Raw genomic sequence first — 20,083 nt, 5'->3', positions numbered from 1 at the left:
TATTAAGTGACTTCTAAGCAGTTTACGTGTATTATCTCATTTTATCTCATTATGGGTATTAGTACAAATTCCACTCTGAAGATGAGGAGATCAAAGCCCAAGGAAGTTATGGAACTTGCCACAGGTCACCCAGTGAGCGTGTCAGAGGCAGGATTCGAATCCCGCCAGGCTGATCTGCAGCCTGCTCTCAGCCATCACACACATGCCTCCTCCTGCTCGATAGGACTGTCACACCTACTAATGATAATTTGTTCTATTCATGAGGCAGCTGGGAAAGTAGAGTCATTTGGAGTTGCAAAAGATCAGCTGCTTTTTAGCCTCATAATTTCCAAGAAGTCCACAGGTACAAACTGGAATGGAGGCCTTGAGCCTTGAGGCAGGAGCACAAGGGAAGGGAGGACAGCAGGGCCAATTAGTAGTGGCTCCACAGCAAGCAACCTGAGCCAGACCTGAGCTGGACTTACCAAGAGTGCTAACAAGTGAGTTGTTTCTAATACTTGGGGAGAGAGAAGAAATCTTGGAGTTTTCTCACTGCTCATGTTCCCTGTAAGGGAGAGTGACAAGCAGCTTCCCACAAGACTAAAACAGTTGCTGACTGTATTCTGGTAAGAGGATCATGATTGGGTGAAAGGTCCCAAGCCTTTTCATAATCTGATGAACTTTATGGATCCCCCTTCCCAGAAATGTATATATGGGTCATACCAAGTCCACATCCAAGACCAGGTGGTTTAAGCTATAGGGACTAAAATATAACCATCTGAGTTAGGAGTTGGGCTCACATTAAATAATAACAACCTATCTGGGTCTTTGAATCTTCAGTGGTGGCTGGCAGCATTTCTTAAGGAAGAAAATAAGCATCATTCTTGACTTTGGACAGGTAGCCCCAGGCCATCCAGGGCAGGAAGGATTCCAAACGGTCCACCAAGATTCTTGGCACCTGATATGCTCACACCTCCTAGTTATCAAACACAAATGTAAGGACTGCTGAGAAGGGATTTTGCAGATGTAATTAGGGTCATAAAACAATGGCTGTTAAGATAGGGAGATTATCTGGGTGGGCCTGACTTAACCACATTAGCCCTTTAAAATATAGTCTTCTCTAGGTGGTCAGAGAAGAGGAAGTCAGACTGAGGTGTGGGAAGGACCTGAGGCATCATTGCTGCTTTGGCAATGGAGGAGGCCACATGGCCTCCAAGGGTGGTCTTCAGGGGCCAAAAACAGCCTCTGGCTGATAGCCAGCAAGGACACAGGACCTCAGTCCTACAGCGGCAAGATGAAGTCTATCAACAATAAGAATGAGCTTAGAAGCATATTTCTCCTTGGAGTCTCCCTATGAGAACTCAGCCCCACCAGCACTTTTATTTCAGCCTTGTGATCCCCTGAGCAGAGATTCTGCTGTGCTGTATAAGACTTCTTATGTATAGAATTATGAGCTAATAAATGGGCATTGTTTTAAGCTGCTAAGTTTGTGGTAATTTGTTACATAGCAATAGAAAAAGGAATACACTATCTTCCTAAGATGTTCATGGGAGCTCCAGAGAGAGCAGTGCTTTCCCACTTCAACAAATCCCTAAAGAGGCAAAACTAATTCTCTCTCTGCTTTGTGTACATGCATGGTAAGCCCTTTAAAAGTTTCTTCTTCCGTAAGCTTGGAGAACTCAATTTAAAACGGCTGGTGTGAACCTACCAACTATATGGAAAAAAATCTTACTGTAGGAATCTTGGAATTTAAAACATTCCCCTTTTCTTATCAAATATGGCAAAGCTAAATTTTTATTTTAAACGTACTCTAGCTTCCATCTCACCTCTTCTACTAAAATTCTCAAAATAAGCCTTATGGTACTCATGACATCAAGTTTGCCATTACCAACCAGGTGCTAGAGATTTTATAGTCACACCCACAGGCCCGGACGTTAGTCACAGAGCCTAGGTTATAGTTCTGTCTCTGCTTCAACTTACCGTGGCTAAGTCACTAACCCCTCTCGGCTTCCTGTACTCATATGGCAAGTGAGGGATTTAGTTTAATTATTTCATCCCTGGTGTCCCATCAAGAGATACCATCTTAAGGTTATAGACTTCCAGGATAGGTAATCCCAGAAGTTCTTAAAAACCAGTGATGTTCAATAAATGTTTGACTTCTGATTTTTAAGATGTTCATGTGCATCCTGAACTATCTCTCTGTTCTACCTTGCCCACTCAGGAGTTTTCATTCTGACATTGGGATGCATCTTTCCCTACCTTCCCTTAGGCCCTCTAGCAAAGGAAGCAGTGAACTTTTCTTTCACCCTAGTCACATTTCACAGACTTTGTCATGGAAACCAACAGCTGGCATGGCCATGGCCCATGAATCCATTCAGAGAGTGTGTGGGGCACTTTTTGTAACAGGTGAAAAAGTTATTCTCTCTTGGTGGAGAAATTTTGTGAGACACTCTACCTACCACCCTGATCCTTTTTTATATCAAATTTTTTAAAATGAGAATCAACACATAACTAAATTAAAATAACAAATTTATCAGGTTATCATGAGATGGTGACACCTTTATTCCTGCAAGGTGCCTGAAATGCAAACGGGTATGTTGCACAGAAAAGCTAAGTCCTTAATCAGCACAGCGAAGTATTTCCAGACCCCTAGCCTGATAAAATAAAACAACCAGTTGCCCTGTAATATAGGTCTGGTACAAGCAGGATTAAAAATATTATTTAAATGAGTTCTACCTCTTGATTGAGCATTGCTGGAAGGTCTCAGAATTAATTCTCTCACTGGACTCTCAAAGTAGGAAACCAAATACCCCAACTGTTGAATCTGCTGATCACATTCCGCCAGAGTAAGAGAGCTGCTAAGTACCAAAGGGAAAGTGATATGCCACCTGCAAAGAAGAACAAAAGAAAGCTCCACTAATTCCATTCCTAATAGTCCCAAGCTGCTGCTCATACAGAAAATCATGTTGTTCTCAAACAATAATGAACTTGAAAACATCTCATGCTTCAGAAATCTGCTTTCAGAATTATTATAAAATTCTGCATTCTACAAGCAAAGCTCCACTAATCCCCCTATCGACTTGCTTCTTGCTGCACTTTTTGGGAGCTATTTTATGTGCACAACAAAGCATTGAAATATTTTGTATAAACAAATAAAGGAGATCTGGATACGGAATAGTGTCAAAGAGCTTTACTATTTGGCAGTTTTAAATGCCTACGACAGTTTGGTTAGCCACTGAAAAATCACTCTAATCATATACTTGCTAGAAATGTCTCCAATTGCCTTAGGGAAAAAAAAAAAAAAGATCCATCTAGAAAAAACCTCAATGTCCTGCCTTGTCATGAAAGGAGATAGAATCTGCAGCTGAAAGATGCTGGTAAGACTATGTGAGACATCTGCAGAAAAGGTTCAGAGGTGAGGAAAATGTCCTGAGTGGAGGGAAAAACAGGCAGAGAAACCCAAAGATCAAAGATACTGCTTCCAGGGGGAAGCAGAAATATGAGTCCTTATTTACTCCCTCACTCAACAAACCTGTCAGATGCTTACTGTTTACCAGGCACTGCACTAGGACAAATGTAACATGATGCATGAGACACAGCCATCAGAACCTTTGCATTGAACTGTCAGAGAAAAGCCCAGATGGGGGTGGGTTAGGGAAGTAAAATGGAAATGAACTTAAAGCAGACTCTGGGTCCTGCCAAGGGCACATCACCAGCACAGGTGACAGTTTTGCACAGGTGTCACTGTGGGACACATTTTTAAAGTTGTATAGTATGTAGAAAAATGTAACACAAACCACCAGGTCTGGTGCCATGAATTGAGACCTTTTTGCTTTAGGAGAGTGCACAAGAAGTTGGCCGGAGGAAGGCGGTGCCGTGAAAAGGCCGTGCTGGGTTGTGCGCAGGAAGGATAGTGGAGAGAGAGCAACCCCACTGGGTGACCTGATGAGCTTTCCTACAGCTCCTACAGCTCCATGGAGATAAAAAGTTTTGTCCAGATTTGATTCTTTGGTCTGACACAGGGGGCTCTGGCGGCTCAGCCTTGATGGCTACTGCTTAAACTAAGTCCCTTTAAGCACCCACTCGAACCCTTGCCCGATCAGGGTGAATCCCCTAATGAAGAGCGGAGGCTGCGAGCTGAGCTGCGCCGACGGCTCTTGAACCCTGATGGCTCACTGCTCCCGAGATCCCCAGCAGCTCCTTCTGAGCAACTCTTTACGTTCGCCATTTGGTTAATTAAAGGTAAATGGCACAGACTTCTCCCTACTGCGCTGTTTGATGAAGAGCTACTGGCTAATTTGGGTTGGATTCTTCACTCAGAGAGGGAAGATGAAAAGAAGGAAAGGTGACGAAAGCAAAAAGGTGAACAAAGCAAGACCATTTGGTAGCAAATTTACTTCTTGTTTAATATGTGATTTACTAGGCCTTGAAGCTTAAAATTACAGTCATCTCTAAGCATCCAAGGGGGATAGGTTCCAGGATCCCCCATGGGTACCAAACTCTGTGGGTGTTCAAGTCCCTCATATACAGAGGCATAGTATTTGCATATAACCTACACATATCTTCCCATACATATACTTTAAATCATCTCTAGGTTACTTATAACTCTTAATATGATGTAAATAGTTGTCATACTGTATTGTTTAGGGAATGACAAAAAAAGGAACTAAATGTTCAGTACAGGTATAAAAATCAGCAACAACATAACTTTTTCCCAAATTTCTAATGAGCGGTTGGTTGAACCCACAGATAGGCGGAATCTGTGGATACAGAGGGCCAACGGCTTTCTTATCCCATCCTCACTCCAAGTAAGAGATTTTATTCAATAGTTGATGAAATATTTTTGTTTTTTTTAAAAACTGGTTTCTCTGATAAACTCTGGGCAAATCTCAACAAGCTATCTCATATGTCTAATATTAGACGTGCTTTGGTTTAATGGCATGACTTCAAGGCACCCTGAAACTTTCATCTAATTTTAGCACTAATAAAATAATTGTGAGACCTTGGTTAGGCAAGCTCCTTTACCTGTCTGAGCCTCAGTTTCCTAAGAGAGCTGGCTTTGACGGTCGCTCACAGATCTAGGATTGTATGATTCTCATTCCGGGGCAACTGGGCATCACTGATATCCTTTGTCTTTTATATCAATGATGAGCCTTTGTTTTGGTTACAGTAATTTCTTGCAGGTCCTAACAACACATTTTGTTGCCACAATACAACACTGAAGAAAAAAAGAAGCACATAATTCGGGGTAGATTTAGAGTATTTATTTATCATGAAGCTAATTTTGAGTTATCTGATTTAGGCCTGTAAGTTTTACTTGGCCAAAGTGAATTTAGAAGGTGGTGGGAAAGTATTTTTCTGCTATCTGTGTAGGAATGCTTTGATATGACCCACCAATCTCCCCGGAACTGAGGTCTGCTTTGTTCAAAATGTGCACTCGTTGTTGTCTAATATCCTAAGCCCCCAAACAAAAGCAAGGATGGAAAGCATGCTCGGGCAAAGGACCTGAGACTGTGTGAGCAGGAATGTGAGAAACGGCATGCCAAGGACAAATTCAAATGTAAGCATTTCTAGGATTAGCATCCCAGGGAGAAGCTTTTTTATATTCTCCATTTTTGACTAATCAAAATAAATCTTAAAAATTATACTGCTGAGAGTTCATTTTTTTTTTCCTTTGGAGAAAAATCGAAAGAAAAGTGGAAAGCGTAAGAGACAGATCTATAGCCACGATGACAGTTATGAATAGGGAGCACACACGATCCTTCAGGGTGGATTCTGGGAACTGAGTATCCAGTTCAGGAAGATCCTGGGCTTGCAATTAATTATTCAGAAAATGCTCTCTTTGCTGCTAAGTAAACACATAATATTCGCTGGCAAGGGAATTTGGTTGAATTCTCAGCCCTGAAGCTGAGCACTCCGGAAGGGCTGCAGCTTGCATTTCTAATTGCCAAATGAGGGGGTTGCTAAGAGAGGTGTCCCCCGCTCTGCAGCATGATCCTGCTCTAAGAATCTTAGCCTGAGGAACAGGAAGGTGGTTGGAACTTTGGGGTTGATGGGAAAAGTGATTAAAGAGAATTGATTAGCAACCTTAAGTGAAAGGAAAATGGGAGATGTAAGCATGACACGTTAATTGAAATTTCTTCCCCTTTCTCAAACGAGAGTCATTATTACGGTGAGCAGTGCTGGACATTTGGGGATGCTCTCCCTAAGATGATCCAAGGTTGCAAAAAGGAGCCAGGCCTGCTGAAAAGTGGTGATGGAGGTTAGCTGAGCCTGGTGGTCAATTGGGCAATAACAGAAGTGATAGGACAGTCGGAAGATAGACTAGGCAGGGAGAGAACCGTGTAGTCACATGATCAAATGTCTACAATATGTACATTTACAACTTTACTAAAATATACTGTGATGGAGAGATGCAGAAGGAAAAGCTAAAATGCAAATGGAGCACAGAAGAGAAAAATGTTATTTTATTTTGGAAGAGTCAAGGGAAACTTCCCGAAGGAGGTGACACTTGAGCAGGACCTTAAAGGAAGAGAGGAAGGATCTAGTAGGCAGAAGAGAGGGCAATGCATTCCTGACCGAGGCACCACAGTGGTGGGTTGGGGTGGGGGTGCCAAGGCAGCAAGTCTGAGTAATGGGGAGTGATCTGACCTGGTGCAGCTGAAACAGCACATGAGAGGGAAAGACAGGAAATCAAGTGGGTAAGGGTATTGGGGGCCATATTGTTAAGGGCTTTAGATACAAAGGTTTTGAGTTTTATTTTGGAAGCAGTGGAAGGAGAGGAACACAATTAGAGGTATGGGTGTGTGGAAGATGGCTAGAGGATGTGGGGAAGCTGAGAACTGCTAGGAGGCAATGATGTAAGTAAGAGTTAAAGTTGACCACAGCTGAGGGAGTGAAAAGAAAGGATGGGCGTAAGAAACAGCATGGAACCAAAGTGCATTCAACTTAGTGACTCAGGGCATATGGGGGTAAAGAGCAGGAAGAAGTAGAGTTTTTACGTCTAGGTGAGTAGAAGAATAGCAGAGCCGTGAGCAGACGTAGGAAACATAAAGAGCAGGAGTACGGGAGGGGCAAACACACGGAAGATAAAGAATTCCACTTTGGGTGTGCTATACGCACAAAAACAGAGACATGCCCAAGAAAACGTCCTGTTTATACTATAAATGTAGACCTAGGTACCATCCTGGAAGTCTGACCTTGAGACACAGTTTGATAGAGGCATCCCTCATTAAGATGATAATTGTCATGATTAAAACAACAACAGGGTAACCGAGGGAGGAGGGAAGATGAATGAGGACTGCCTTCTGGGAATGACAACATGTAGAGAGCAGAGAGAGAGGAAGGCCATTTCTGCCGAAAGACGGGGAAGGAGGAGTAGGAGAGCATAAAGCACCGAAGGTCCAGGCTTCTGAAAGCCAAGGGAGGGGACAGTTGCAAGGAGGACTGATAATGTTCATCAGGGCCCAAGGGCTGCCAGGAAGCTAAGAGGATAGGACAGACTTGAGGTCCTAAAGGGGCCTTAGTGATTTTCAAAAGGAGTGGTGTCCATTATGGGGGAAAGAGGTTGAAGGGTGAGTCGAGAGTTTAGAAGTAGAAGCATTTTATGTAGTGATTAAAATATAAACCTATCTTCTTTACTTACAGAGAAAATAGGTTTGGAACTCAGAATATTGGGCATTGAGATGCCATGGTGATAGACAAAGATTTGAAAAAGTAAACATTTATTCAAAATGATACCTTTTCTATTCTTATTTCAAACCTGGAAATCCACTTACTCTCATATAATCTAAAGTAAACTGAACCAATAAACAAAACATTAATTTAGTTAAACATGTGTTAGTGTCTCATTCAGCATGCAGTGTAAAACCAAATACTCCTACAGAGGTACAGCATTTCCATGGCTAATATTTGTTGACTTTTATGGGTTACCTTTTGAAATTAGAGTAGCAAGTAGAATTAATATTCTACAAATATTATTTAGGTAGTTACTATCTTCTGGATTATAGTGGAACCAAACAGTCTATCTCTGCCTTTGTAGACCTCACACGTTCCCCCCACAAATATAGTAAGACCACTATTACTTGACATACTCAGAACCACTCCTCAAACGCAATACTGGGGGACTGAGATGTGAAGGAACAGGCACCCTGTGATGTCTGAAGCTCTGGTTTAGGTTCTGCCTACTATTGATCTGCTACTGACTCTGGGTTAGTTCTTCAGTCTCCAATGTTCCTTTTGCTTTCTCTATTAATCCAGTCCTTTAGCACCTTCCAAGGACTATACAAAATTTCTCTTAACTCTTCCAACAAACTTGGAGAGGAAGGCAAACAATCTTTGTTTATGAATAGAAGATTAAATAAGTTGAATCTAAATCCAAATAATATACATGGGTTTATCTTTCCTCTGGTTCTCTATCTAAAACTATGCCCCCTTCCCAACACTTCTGATATCTTCTGCAATATTTTTCTATCTAGCCTTTATCAGCCTATGTTTACTTATCTTGTTTAGAGTCTGTCTTCTCCACTAGAATGTAAGCTCTTCTCTGAGAGAAACTGCAGTTTTGCTTACGCTGTATCTTCAGTAATCGCCTAGTAAGTGATCAATAGGTATTTGTTTAACGAAAAACTGCATTGAGCATAGTTGTGTAGTTATATCGATATGTAACAGGTGTGCATATGCGTATTTGAATAGATACGTAGATGTGTGTTTGATATAACATTCACATAAGACTAGGTTCCCAAGTTTATTTTGTCTGATGCCCTGCAAAGTGTAGAACTGAAGATTTAAAAACAGAACCACCAATATTCTGATATTATCCCATCATAACTCTTCCATGGCTGTACCATTTTGTCAATAAACTGGGTAATGCCTTCCTTATTATTTTTATCCCTAAGTCCATGGAAGGTTGACATCTGGGAACCTTGGATCCTTCTTCCAGCCTGCTGCTCAGGTTAAACCCCTGCCTGCCTAACAGCTGTTTCCTGTCTTTTCCCCTAGACAATCTCTCTATTACACTTGATGAGTTCAGTGCCTTTTGTCATGAGATCTTTCTATGATCTGAGAAGCCAAAATAATATCATTTGAGCCATTTGTAGGCATTGAAAATCAACTTCTAAAACTGGATGATATTGTAGAATATTTAGTGAAAGTGAAAGAGGGTAAAAAAAGAGAGAAGGGGGCCAAAGATACTTTATGGAGGAAGAAACTGAAGTATGAGGGGCTAGAAAACTTGTTCAAGGTCACAGCACAAGTGAGCGGTAGAGCAGAGGCTAGCAGCCAGTCCTTGGACTTACACTCCTCTGAGTATATTATCAGTGGTGCTCAGTCTGCAGCATAAGAACACAGCCTGGGGCTTTTGACAAACTAAGAGGAACCCACATTCACATGTTATGATTTAATTGGTCTGGAGGGGGACCTGGATATCAGTAGTTTTGAAAAGTCAAGTGATTCTGATGTGCGCCCAGGGTTAGAACCACAGAATTATTTCCTGCCCTTTCTCGGCACATTACCTAAATGTAGCCATTTCTGGATCCATTAAAATAACACATTTTTCCTGCCTGGGTGGCTCAGTTGGTTGGAGCATTGTCCCCTGCACCAAAAAGGTCGCGGCTTTGATTCCTGGTCGGGGCACATACCTAGGTTGCAGGTTCGATCCCCCATTTGGGTGTATATGTGAAGGAGGCAACAAACCAGTGTTTCTCATATCGCTCTCTCACTCTCTCTTTAAAATCAATAAACATATCCTTAGGTGAAGATTAAAAAGTAATAATAACATATTCAACTTGCTTATCTACATTGTTGTGAGAAATGGCATTAAGTTAACATCTATGGGCTATAGCTATGTCTTCCAAAATATGATTGGTTCATGCTGATCACAGACCAGGAGAAATATCAGGTTCACTGCCAATTGGGGAGTGCTTGATTATTACTCGCACGACCACTGGATTTTACTTTTACCTTCTCTGGAGAGTTCTATGGAAAATATGAGAGAAGAAAAAGGGTAAGAATAAAAAGAACAAGATCAGGTGGCAATTGGGTATTTTTGGCAATTGGGAAGCTGTCATGTAGGTGCAGTAATACCTAGAAAAAGAGTTGGAGAAACTCCACTGGGATATATCATAACAGTTCTTTTCTTTCTTTTCTTTCTTTCTTGCTTTCTTGCTTTCACAGTTTAATTTAATTTTTCACTTTGACTTTATTTATTTATTTATTTATTTATTTATTTATTTATTTATTTATTTATTGTTCATAATGTTCTGGGATGACCCGCAACAGACAACCACCAGAGTTTGTGTTTGAATTTTGGAGCCTTTATTAGCTGGCCAGCGGCTACAGTTGCGGCGTCTCACCCATGTAAGAGCCGAACCACAGCCCTGACCCTCAGTTCTTCTCTTACTTTATGCTCAGTAACCACAAAGGCGCTGCAGTAAAGGGGTTTCCAATAATTTGTCAGGCTGTCAGCTTTTGGTACAGGAAACAAGGGGGGACTTTTAGCAACACAAAAGGGAAGATTTAAACACAATGACTTACAATGAGTAATGGGGTTATGCTTGGCCGGAGTGTGACTGGTTTGTTCTTTCTATGGGAACTCAGGGGGAGCAGCGATTATTGGGCTGGCTTGTCAGGCCTTGTCCTGTACAGTAGGGATCTTGCTCTACCTTTACTGTTAGTTCCTTAGGTATATTCTTCTGGCCATTGTGGCCAGAACACAAAATATTACAGATGTCCCTTTTATTATCTCTCTTCTTTCAAGCCAGATAATCTTTTAGAGCTTCCTGAGCATAATAACTGTGGAATGCTCAGGAGACAACCTCACAGAACAACAGAAGAGGAGTCTGGAACAAATGTTTATAGGAATGTCAGACAAGCTGGATATCAGGAAGGCTTTGGGCCAGAATAAGGAAGCAGCAGCAATCATGAAGCCTTCAGAGCAAGACCCAGATTGAGAGCTCTCATCCCTTCAGCATATCCAGCTTTTAGCCTCAGCTTCCTTTCCTGTCATGCTTTTATCTCTTCTCATAGGAAGTTCACAGAAAATTCCCTAATTTACCTCATTTCTTGGGACCATGCTCTACTTTCTCTTATGTTGAGCTTTTGGAAGAATGTCCCTCAGAGGCAGAATCTGGGCAATAGAACAGTACTGGATGGTATCACCAATTTAAGACAAAGTTAATGACGAACCCACTGTAAACTGAATTCAGATCTGCTTGTGAAGTATCTTGAGTTAAATTCAAGAGCCTTTCTCCTCTTCTGGAGTAAGAAGCAGACTTTTGGAAGTTGCTTTTCTACTTCTAGGTCTCTAGAGTACCAATGAGTACACTAAGGCTGACATGTAGTTATTAAATGCTCCCTACCCCCATCAGACTTATTCCAAAGCTCTTATCTTACTCCTAAGGATCAGCCAAATCTTAGGAGACTCTGGGTCAATGTGTCATTCTGCCAACTTGAGGCAGCAGAAGCATCAGTCATCAGAAGGGCATTTTCTATGAGTCAACATCACGCCTCCCTGGATCCTGAGCTTTCAGTATTGACGTGTGCTCCCAGAAGAGGCCCTCAGGAAAAGAAAATCAGATGACACCACTGAACCTCTGGCAACTGGAGGCCTGAGGTGAAAATGCAAATTTCTTAATACAGGCTTAAAAGTCCATAAACTAATGTCACACTAGAAAAGCTGAAATCTGCCTAATTGCTTGTTGCCTTGAGTCTTGAATATAACCTTCATTTGACCTGCGCCTTCCTCCTGTTATCAACTAGTGTCTCCTCCTTTCACAGCCTGATTCTCAGAGGATTGACCTGGGTGTGCTCTTTTTCTTTCTTCAGAGCATTATATCTTGTCTTCGATTAATCTGACATCTGCAGCCATCATGATTCTTTGAAAATTTCATCTTTGGAAAGAATCATTCTTTATGCTGTGTTAGCTTAGATCAGTGCTTTACACATATTAGAAATTTAATGAATGTTTTAATTCAACATATATGCAGGTTGATTCATTATATTATCAGAGGCCACTCCTGACTATCTAATACACACACACATATATGATTTTAAAGCCAAATTACGTTCGTTGAATCCTTGATCCAGCACTTACAATCTGTGTGCGACTTTACGGAAAACACATCTTTTGAACCCCATTTTCCCTCCATAAACCTGTTTCTACCTGACAGAATTGGAGCGAGGATCAAATGTACTCATGTTTGTAAATGAATCAATGCACATATATGTATATACATATATGCATACATGCACTTTAAATCTAAATTGACCCTGTCTCGCTGTACCCACCTCGCTGTGTTGTGGGGAGGGCAAAATTGCTGCATTGCATGTAAGAAAGTACCCAGCACAGAGGAGGGCTGGGTGATAAGAGGGGCAGGGTGTGCATCCGTGGGGGGAACTCTCAAGGGGGGGTACAGCTAGTGCAATGATGCTAAAGAGGAAAAGAGTTTGCCTGTATAAGGAGAAATGAAAAGATGGACTGATGTGGCTTGAATACAGGGAGCGAGGGCAGGAGTGGAACAAGATGAATCTGGAAAAACAGGCAGGGACAGGTTGTCAAGAAACTGGTAGAAATTTGGATTTTATTCTAAGTGCAATGGAGTGTTAGTAGAAGATTTTGAGCAAGGAAGTGGAATTATCCCATTTAAGTTTTTAAAACATCACAGTGGCTACTGTGTGGGGAGTAGCAATCATGGGTCATCACGGAATCAGGGAGGTGAGTTAGGAAGTGTTGCCGTCATCAGGAGGCTAACTCATGGGGATTTCTCACAGGAAGGCAATCATGGAGGTGAAAACAGTGGACGTAGGGAAATGTTGTTGAGGAAGAATCAACAATCAAATATAAATGTTTCTACTGGTATTTAATGCTTCTCATAATTTGGCTACAACTGTCTGTTCTAACCTGAACTGACACTTCACTCCTACCACCCTTGTGCGATTCAAGCTGGGATACAATTATGCCCCTTTGTGCATTCCTGCACTCATGCCTTGTTCCTATTTCCTCATTAAAATTCCTTCTCTGTATAAGTAAACTTTAAACTTTCTGACTGAGCACATGTCCCCATAATATGAGCATATTTATTTTATAAATTATATGTATATATTATTAATTAATATGGTAAATATTAGTAAAGCCTAATTTTTTAAAAATTTAAAAAGTGAATACAAATTAAAGTTCTAATAATTTCACCCTCTTGTGAGCCTCCATCCCCACCCCATCCCCCACTGCCTTGAGGTACGCACGTCTTGCTTGGCGACCATATCTCTAGGCTATTAATTTTTACAGATACTTTAGTTTAACTCAAGATAGTTTTCCTATGAAATTTTTCTTAACCACTTTTTTCTTTTTTTTTGCTCTGAAGTTCTATATACACTTTAATTCTATCAACTTAATTAAATTTAGCATTTATCATTCACCATTTTTAGTGCTCCACTCTATCATGTTTTATGTTTCTTCACTGGACAATAGGCCCCTTGAGGGTACTGACTGATGACTTATACTTATTTTTTAGTCACATTAACATTTATTGACTGGAGGAAGATTCTAATAACAATAATAAAAACTTCTTACTCTTAGACATCAAGAGTTATTTATTCATTTAACAAAAATTCTCCATGGAGTGTCTAAAATAGATCAAGTGTTTAAGTTGCTGGATATCAAGAAGTAACAGGACCAGCAAAGCTTCCTCTTTCACACAGCTGACATTCAAGAGGGAGGGTGGCAGAAAATAAATAAATAACAGTCCAAGATAATTTAAAAAGATGAGTGATTAGTTCTATGGTAAAGGCTGTGAAGCAAGGATGTTGGTTGGGGTTAATGTGATGGATGAAGGCCTCTGAGGAGGTACCAATGTGTCTCTGTCCTATATGATAAGGAGATTCAGAAGAGTTATGCTTAACTGAGGTGAGTTATAGGTGCTTGCCACTCCAGGTATATGGTTTACCTTTCACCATCTATTTAGCTATATTCCCTCCTCTATGGTCATTGAGATTATTCAGAACTCCTTTGCTGAGTGACCAATTCTGATTTTGAAAGGCTAGCCAGTAAGTTGTAAGTAAGTAGAATAAGTAGGGTTAATGCTAGCTGCTATAACAAGCAAATCCCAAAGTCTTAGTGGCTAAACACAGCAGAAACTAATCTTATTTATGCAACAGTTCGATGTGAGTCTTCCTTGTTAGTTCGTGACCTTTTGAGATCCAGATTCCTTTCGTCTTCTAGCTCCATCCTCTCTAGTCCCTCAGAGTTCTCCACATATAGACAGGTGATGGGGAGAAGACAGGGAAGGATCACACATGGGAGAAATTTGCAAACCTGCAATAAAAGTGGGTGATGTGCACATTCTATCCCGAGGCGATGTCTCATTGCAGAGGTGCCTGGGAAATGTAGCTGAGGTGTGATTTTAGAAGAGAAGGAAATGAATTTTGTGAAAGCCAGTTTGCTTCTCCAGAGTTCCTCTACCTAAGGTCTGAAAAATATCCAAATTTACTGACCACCATGAAGCCAGAAAAAAAGTGCATATGATAAACAAGTCTTTGATAGAGTGAATTTATAATTATTCAATTATTGATTTATTAATCAATGATTATTTTCACTCACTTATTTTAACTTGCTACTGTTAATATCATGCATCCTACTTATCCCCATAAACCAGCCCTTTTTTCTCAAATCTAAACAATAAATCAGATTCAGTCCTGAGTTACAAATGTAGTACTTCACTGCAGAGCTTCTTGCTGTGTGTAGAAATTCACAGCACATAGTTTCTATCTCATTAATCTCAATGCCTCAAAATGACCCAAAGCAACACCTCTTATTCAGATAAGGAAATGGTTGGCTACACTAGCAGCTAGAATGACTAACAATAAAATGTGTAAATTTATTCAATCATAAGCTCTTTGCCTTACAGTGCTACAATAATCTTTGTTACTCTCTTTACTTGTTACATGTAATCTAGAAAATCAGCTTTAATCATTTTGACTTGTTAATGCACATAAATATTTATCACTTCTTTTAATTTGTGTCAGAGGTGATGAGGCAAGTGGCTAGTAACCTGAGAACTCTCAGTGCCCTGCCTCTCTTTTTTGCTTACAGTCATCATGACTCTTGCACATTAGGCGCTATTTATGCTTCTTGGAGACTCTGGAAATAAATGGTGATGCATTAAGCTTATCATTATCCCTGGACTGAAGGAGAAAGACAATTATTATACTAACTTTATTAGAGTTAAATATGTAACTGAGAAAAGTTAGGCAAAAGTATGTACAAATGTGTCCAGTTCTTACATATTCAGAGGGGACTAGTGTTGCTGCACAGCCTGGAAGGGCGGCATCAAAGAACAGACTCAAGATTGCAGTTAGCCAGAGGTTGAGTCAACTGAGGTAAGCAACTCCCATAAAATGCTGCCTTCTTTATAAAGCTTCCCCCTCTGCATAACACAACTGAAGTGCAATGGACATGATAAAAACTTCCTTTTCTATCACTTTGTGGCAAGTTCAAGAGATGTCAGTTTTCTATGACTTACTCATGTACACTTAATGTAATAATATATCTGTTTATAGCCACTCTACCTAATTTAAACAATTATTTATTATATAACCTCTATTTTATATCTTCCATGTGTCAGGAAAGGTATATAAAAGTGATATAATATGGAGATCATGACATCATGTGACTTATAATCTAGTGGGTACCATTCAAGAGTGAATTTTTCCAGCTGAATCCAGAAAAAATTCTTAGATCAGAGATGCAAGATTTGCAAACAGAAATAAGCCAAAGGATGGTTAGTGTGGTGATTATTAAAAGGCCTTTGGGACCAACGTCTCTAATCCTGACTCTCACTAAGACAGCATTTTCTCTAGTTTAGAGACACAAGAATAGCTGTTTAAATGATTGGGGCAATTGATTTATGGGAAAATGCAGCATGGGTACTGATTCCTGGGAATAAAGTGAAATAAGGCAATGGGTAAGGGGTTCTAATGATCAGAAGGGAAGCTCTGTCTTTGCTCACAAACCCCCATTCATTGTAGTCAAAGTTTATGATTAGAAACATCTTCAGTGCTGAGGGAGAAAATGGTTGCCTTTATTCCTGAGACATGGAAGATACATCTAAGATACCCAGTATCCACCTAATAATAGCAAAAGAATTAAAGAACATAAAGAATAAATAAGCAAGAAAAAGAAATAGAAGTAAAATTTTCCGATGTGAATAAAGTCTTGACAGAGAAGAAGAAAAATTAAAACAGAAAAAGATAAACCCATGCCTTTATAGTTAGTTAATAATTGGCAAAGGAGGTGAGAACATACAATGGGGTATAGATAGTCTATTCAATAAATGGTGTTGGTACAATTGGATAGATATGTGCAAAAAACTGAAACTAGACCACCTTCTTACACCATACACAAAAATAAGCTTAAAATGAGTTAAAGACTTAAATGTTATACTTGAAACCATAAAAATCCTAGAGTAAAACATAGGCAATAAAATCTCTGACATTTCTTGTAGCAATATTTTTTTTGATATATCTCCTTGGGCAAGGGAAACAAAGGAAAAAATAAACAAGTGGGACTGTATCAAACTAAAAAGTTTTGCACAACAAAGGAAACCATTAACAAAATGAAAAGACAACTCACTCAGTGGGAGAAAATGTTCATCAATGACACATCTAATAAGGATTTAAAATAACAAATTTATAAAGAACTTATACAACTCAACACCAACCAACAAACAACCCAGTTTAAAAATAGACAAAGGACCTGAATAGACACTTCTCCAAAGAGGCCATACATGAAAAGATGCTCAACGTCACTAATCATAAAAAAAAATTTAAATTAAAACCACAATGGAATATCACCTCACATCTGTCAGAATGACTACCATCAATAAGTCAACAAATAACAAGAGTTGACAAGGATGTGGAGAAAAGGGAACCCTGTGCACTGTTGGTGGGAGTGCAGACTGGTGTAGCCACTGTGGACAGCAGTATGGAGGTTCCTCAAAAAATTAGAAATGGAGCTGCCTTATGACCCAGCGATTCCACTTTGGGGAATATATCCAAAGAAACCCAAAACACTAATTCAAAAGAAGATAAGCACCCCTATGTTCATTGCAGTGTTATTTACTATAGACAAGATTTGGAAGCAGCCTAAGTGCTCATCCATCCATAGATGAATAGATAAAAAAGCTGTGGTACATTTACACAGTGGAATACTACTCAGCCATAAAAAAGAAGGAAATCTTACCTTTTGTGACAGCATGGAGGGACCTGGAGAGTATTGTGATAAATGAAATAAGCCAGTCAGAAAAAGACAAATACAATGTTATATCACTTATATGTGTAATTGAATGAACAAAATAAACTAACAATCAAAATAGAAACAGACTCATAGATACTGAGAACAGACTGACAGCTGTCAGAGGGGAGGGGCTTGGGGGGCTGTGTGAAAAAGGTAAAGATATTAAGCAACAAATAATCAAACAAAAAAACTCATAGACAGACAACAGTATGGTGATTACCAGAGGGAAAGGGGGCTGGGGGGAGGTAGGAGAGTGTAAAGGGGGGGGTTAAGTGGTGATGGAAGGAGACTTGGGGTGGTAAACACACAAAACAATATACATATGGTGTATTATGGAAATGTACACATGAAACCTATATAATTTTATTAACAAATGTTACCCCAACAAATTTAATAAAAAAAGACAAAAAGAAGAAAAAGAAATATCTAGGAACATATTTGTGAGATCTCTGAGCAAAAGTAAAGAGAAAATTTTATAAGTTAAGAGAGAGGAAAATTTGCTTGCAAAAAGCAATTAATAGCAGAATGCTCAGCAACACCATTCTCACACAGGATATTTTATATTTACCAACTATAAATATAAATCCTATATTTACCAACTTATCATTCAAGTACTAAGGCGAAAAGAAAGTCTTCAAAGTATGTCACTCATGTCTCCCTTCCTTCCTTCCTTCCTTCCTTCCTTCCTTCCTTCCTTCCTTCCTTCCTTCCTTCCTTCCTTCCTTTTCTTCCTTTCTTCTTTCCTTCCACCTTTCCTTCCTCTGTTCTTCTCTTTCCATCCCTCTTTGTCTCCCATCCATCCATCCATCCATCCATCCATCCATCCATCCATCCACTCAATGATCCATCTATCCATTAATCCATCCATCTCAAAGAAAATATTAACAATATGAGTGTTTTTTTTGCCTGGCAGGGCATGGTTCAGTGGTTGAGCATCAACCTAGGATCCAGGAGATCACAGTTCAATTCCCAATCAGGGCACACGCCCAGGTTGCAGGCCGGATCCCCAGTCGGGGGTATGCAGGAAGCAGCCGATCAATGATTTTCTCTTATTATTGATGTTTCTATCTCTCTCCCTCCCTCTCCCTTCCTCTCTGAAATCAATAAAGATGTATTTAAAAAAAAAAAAAAAAGAGTGTTTTTCTCTGTATGGAGATATTACAGGGCATTTACATTTTTCTTTTATTTTTCTTATTTTCTTTTCTCTCTCCCTCTTTTCTAACAACTCATTACCATTGCTGTTACATCTATTACTAGCAAAACCACTAATTATTAAATGTATTTTATTTCCCAGGTTGTGGTCTCTACTGTATATATTTCAAATGAACCTTACAATGAACTTTTGAGGAAAATGGAACTCAAGTATATTATTTATAAAATTAAAGTAGTAATATTTATAATTTAACCCCCTACTCAAACAAATATGCATTCTCTAATGCTCCTCTTACTGCATAAGTCTTTTTTTTTTTTTAATTTATCTTTATTGTTGAGAGTATTACAGGTTTCCCATTTTTCCCCCCAACTGACTCCCTCCACTTTGTCCCACTCCCTCCCCAGGCCTTCACCCTGTTATTAACTGTGTCCATGGGTTATGCATATATGCATATAACTTCTTTGGTTAATCTCTTCCCACCCTCCACCCCCCTTCCCTCTTTCCTCTGAAATATGATCGTCTGTTGCATGCGTCAGTGTCTCAGGATCTATTTAGTTCATCAGATTCTTTTGTTCATTAGCTTCTTCTTAAATAAGACTCTTCAACTTTTCCTGTAGTGCTGGTCTGGTGGTGATGAATTCTTTTAGCTTTTTCTTATCTGTGAAGCTCTTTATCTGACCTTCAATTCTAAATGATAGCTTGGCTGGGTAGAGCAATCTTGGTTGTAGTTCCACATTTTTCATCACTTTGAATATTTCTTGCCACTCCCTTCTGGTCTGCAAAGTTTCTGTTGAGAAATCAGCTGACAGTCCTATGGGTGTTCCCTTGTAGGTAACTAATTGCTTTTCTCTTGCTGCTTTTAAGATTCTCTCTTTGTCTTTAACCTTTGGCATTTTAATGATGATATATGTTGCTGTAGACCTTTTTGGGTTCCTCTTGTTCCAAATTGCTGATTTGATTCTCAGCGTCCTCTTTTGTTGATTCCATGTAAATTATTCTTCATTGCAGTTCCTGCAGCATCGATTTTCTCAATTATTTTTGTCATATTCTTACTAATATGCTTGAGCATCCTTATAACCATTATTCTGAACTCTGTATCTGTTAGCTTTGCTTGGATCTATTTCATTTAGTTCCTCTTCTAGAGATTTCTTCTGTTCTTTCCTTTGTGACATGTTTCTTTGCCTCCACATTTTGGCTGCTTCCAGGTGTTTGTTTCTATGTATTAGGTAGAGCTGCTGTGTCACCTGGAATTTGTAGAGTGGTTTTGTGTAGTAGATGCCCTGTAGGGTCCAGTGGCTCAGCCTCCCCAGTCACCTGAGCTGGACCTTCCAGGTGCTCCCCTGTGTGGGCTGTATGCACGGTCCTGTTGTAGTTGAGCCTTGGTTGCTGTTGGTGTCACTGGGAGGAATTGACCCTCAGGCCAATCAGCTGTGAGGACCAGCTGCAACTACAGCCAAAGAGCTGCTGTGCTGGAGACACCCCTATGGAGCAGGATTTACTTCAGTGGAGCTTTGGTGTTCACCAAGTGTGCCCCTTGAGTGTGTCATTCGTGGATGTGGTAGGGTTGTAATCCAGCGTGGTTGAGTCTGACCACCAGGTGCACTGTCTCTGGGCCTCCTGGGTGGTGCAAAGTCAGCCTCTGCCTGTTCCTTGCCCAGGGCCAC

This window comes from Miniopterus schreibersii (genome assembly GCF_964146895.1).
Source record: "Miniopterus schreibersii genome assembly, chromosome: 2".
Taxonomy (NCBI): Eukaryota; Metazoa; Chordata; class Mammalia; order Chiroptera; family Miniopteridae; genus Miniopterus; species Miniopterus schreibersii.
Note: the sequence above shows the minus strand (reverse complement) of the source record.